We start from the raw sequence: 3,342 nt of genomic DNA, 5'->3' as shown, positions 1-3,342 counted from the left end.
ATAAACTTAGGCATTTTGTTATCTCAGTTCTGTAAGTCAGAAGTCCAATAGAGTACATTTCACAGGGGTCTTCTGCTCTGGACTTCACAATACTGAAACAGATGTTGACAGGTCTGCATTTACTTCTAGAGGCTCTGGGGAAATAATCTGCTTCCAAGCTCACTCAAGTTTTTGGCAGAATTCAGTTCTGTCAGTTGTAGGACTGAGGTCCTTCTTTTCTTTGTTGACTGTCAGCTAGGGGCTTTTATTTACACCTAGATATAGCTAGCATTCTTCTTCATGTTCATAACATGTCCTTATGTTTAGCAATGGTGAGTAGAGTTGTACTTCAGTTTTCTGATTTCTTCTCTGCCACATTTTTCCAGCCTGATGATCTACCAAGGACTCCCTGTTGGGTATTCAGCAGACTATTGATCATAAAGAATGTGTGGGGACAAGAGATGAGACTGGGGAGAGATCAACATAAAATGATTGTAAAGGAATTACTAAATACTTACACAGGGCCAGAAATAATACCTGTTCCCACAATTCTGACTGGAAAATATCATAATGCATATAGCATTGAATAGTGTACACAGAAGCACATTGCTTCAACAAAGTGGGAAATTATTATCAATAGACTAAACTTCTCTTCTGGTCCAGTCTAAGAAATGTTAAAAGCAAGATGTAGAAGGACCAAACTGTTTCCAAGTAACTTCAAATTCAGTTCACTTCAGAGCAAGGTTCAAGAATATTTTTAGGAATATAAATATATCCAAAATCCAACAGTAAAAAATTCACAATATTGTGCACCCAAAATTATTACCAGTAATGAAGAGAAGTAGGAAAATCAGACCCAACATGAAAAGAATAATCAATTGACAGAGAACTGATCAGTAGACAAGGCAATTAAAAGTTTTTATAATTGTATTCATATGTTAAAAAGTTAAGTAGCAACATAAAAGACATAGAAAAGATCCCAAAGCACACTTTATAAAGGAAAATATAATGTCTGATAAAGAAATGCACTAGAATACTTACCTGGCAGGGAAGATACTATGATCACAAAGGTGGTTTTCCCAAGGCGAGGCATTTTCATTGCATTTTCTCAAATCATTTCATTGATTTCCTCAAATGTGGAAAACTCTACTGCATAATTTGTGATAGTGGGAACTGTGTTCGTGCTCTCCTACATAGGATTAATGCAAAGCTAAGAAGAGCACCAGGAAATATTAGTGTACTTGAGCACCTAGTAATAGAAACCATGAAAAAAAGATGCAGAAAAATAAAAATAAAGTGAATATAGCATAAATGAACTATGATACAACTTTAGGTAGGGCTGGGGATGTGGCTCAAGCGGTAGCATGCTCGCCTGGCATGCGTGTGACCCGGGTTCAATCCTCAGCAACACATACAAAGATGTTGTGTCCGCCGAAAACTAAACAATAAATAATAAATCTCTCTCTCTCTCTCTCTCTTAAAAAAAAAAAAAACTTTAGGCAGCTTCCTGTGCATGGAATTGGAATTTTTGAAGAGCAAGAGAGGTGGAGACATGAAAAATGGTCACAGAAAAAATAGACAAAAATTTTCCCAAAATTATTAAAATTATAAACCCACAAATATGTCAGAACTCCAAATAAGAAACATGAAAGTAAGTACACCAAGGCACTTCATAATCAAATTGTTTAAAACCAGTGATAAAGAGGAAATCTTAAAAGCAGCCAGAGGAAAATGACATGTGTGTATAGACGAATAATAATAAAGATGACATCATATTTCCTATTGGAAACATTTCTACTAAAAAGACTGTGGAGCAACCTCCTTAAAGTGTGAAATAAAAAAAAAATGTTCATCTAGAAATCTTTATCCAGGCAAAATCTGCTTTTTAATTTAAATATTTTAAAGACTTTCTCTTGTATTCAAACTGAAAGGAGTCATCAACATCACAAACAAATGTTAATGGAATTTCTTTGAAGCAAAAGGAAAATAATGTCCAATGGAAATCTGGATCTATAAAAAAGGAATGAAGAACATCAAAAATGATAACTACTGGGCTGGGGATGTGGCTCAAACGGTAGCGCGCTTGCCTGGCATGCGTGCAGCCCAGATTTGATACTCAGCACCACATACAAACAAAGATGTTGTGTCCACCGAAAACTAAAAAATAAATATTAAAATTCTCTCTCTCTCTCTTTCTTTAAAAAAAATGGTAACTATAAGTTGGGTATGATGCTGCCTGTTATCCCAGCATCTCAGGAGGCTGAGGCAGGAGGATCATAAATTCAAATCCAGCTTCAGCAGGTTAGTGAGGTGCTAAACAACTCAGTGAGACATTTTCCATAAATAAAATATAAAAAGAGCTGGGGAAGTGCCTCAGTGGTTAAAAGACGCTGGGTTCAATCCCTTGCACTTACCTTTATAAAAAATAACCATTTAAACAAAATAACTATTAAATTTGAGGCAAAAATAGCACAAAATTCAGGAGGAAAGAATTGGATATAAATTTTTAAAAGTTTTTCACACTATGTATGAGATTGTATAGTGTCATTGAAAATATGTATGAAGAATTGAATTTGGTGTCAACATACCTTATATACAAACAGAGATATGAAAAACTGTGGTATATATGTGTATTAAGAATTGTAATGCAAAAAAAGACTACATGTATAATGGCATAATTTTTGCGTGAACATACTTTATATACATAGTTACAAAAAGTTGAGCTGTAAATGGTTAATAATGAGTGTAAGGCATTCCAGTATTGTTATGTATGAAAGAAAGAAAGAAAGAAAGAAAGAAAGAAAGAAAGAAAGAAAGAAAGAAAGAAAGAAAGAAAGAAAGAAAGGAAGGAAGGAAGGAAGGAAGGAAGGAAGGAAGGAAGAAAGAAAATTGACTGAGGAGCTAAAGACAACTATTATAATTGCTAAAGTCAGACTAAAATAACAAACTATGTTTAGGAAGAAACTAAATAAATAATAAAAGTGAGTAATAAAAATAATAAAATAGTTTAAAATAAGAAAGAGGATTGGAAAAGGACAGAAAAAGATGCAATGAATAGAAAACAATTGAAAATTGGTAGGCAAACATACCCACAATAATAAATGTATTAAATGTAGATATCTAAATGCCTTTAATTAAGAGGCAGAAACCATCAGATTGGAAAAATGTCAGAGCCGATTATATGCTATCTACATGAAATATGCTTCACAAAATTAGAAAACTAAAAGAAAATTAAACTTTAAGAAAAGTATACTAAAAATTGAAGCAGATCAAGGAAATAAAAACCAGATAAAATGATAAATAAAACCAATATAAAGAAAAGATGATTGTTGATAAAAATTAGTAACATTGAGAAATCTCCAG

The 3,342-nt window shown here is 33.2% G+C and overlaps 1 non-coding gene across 1 annotated transcript; it reads left to right on the top strand.

Annotated features, from left to right (window-relative positions):
• Window positions 1-1,012: 1,012 nt before the first annotated feature.
• Window positions 1,013-1,172, top strand: LOC120890966 (U1 spliceosomal RNA). The gene has a single exon (XR_005735431.1). It is a non-coding gene; the product is annotated as a U1 spliceosomal RNA (small nuclear RNA).
• Window positions 1,173-3,342: the final 2,170 nt, after the last annotated feature.

This window comes from Ictidomys tridecemlineatus, chromosome X (genome assembly GCF_052094955.1).
Source record: "Ictidomys tridecemlineatus isolate mIctTri1 chromosome X, mIctTri1.hap1, whole genome shotgun sequence".
Lineage (NCBI taxonomy): Eukaryota > Metazoa > Chordata > Mammalia > Rodentia > Sciuridae > Ictidomys > Ictidomys tridecemlineatus.
This window is presented reverse-complemented; position numbering and strand designations above follow the sequence as displayed.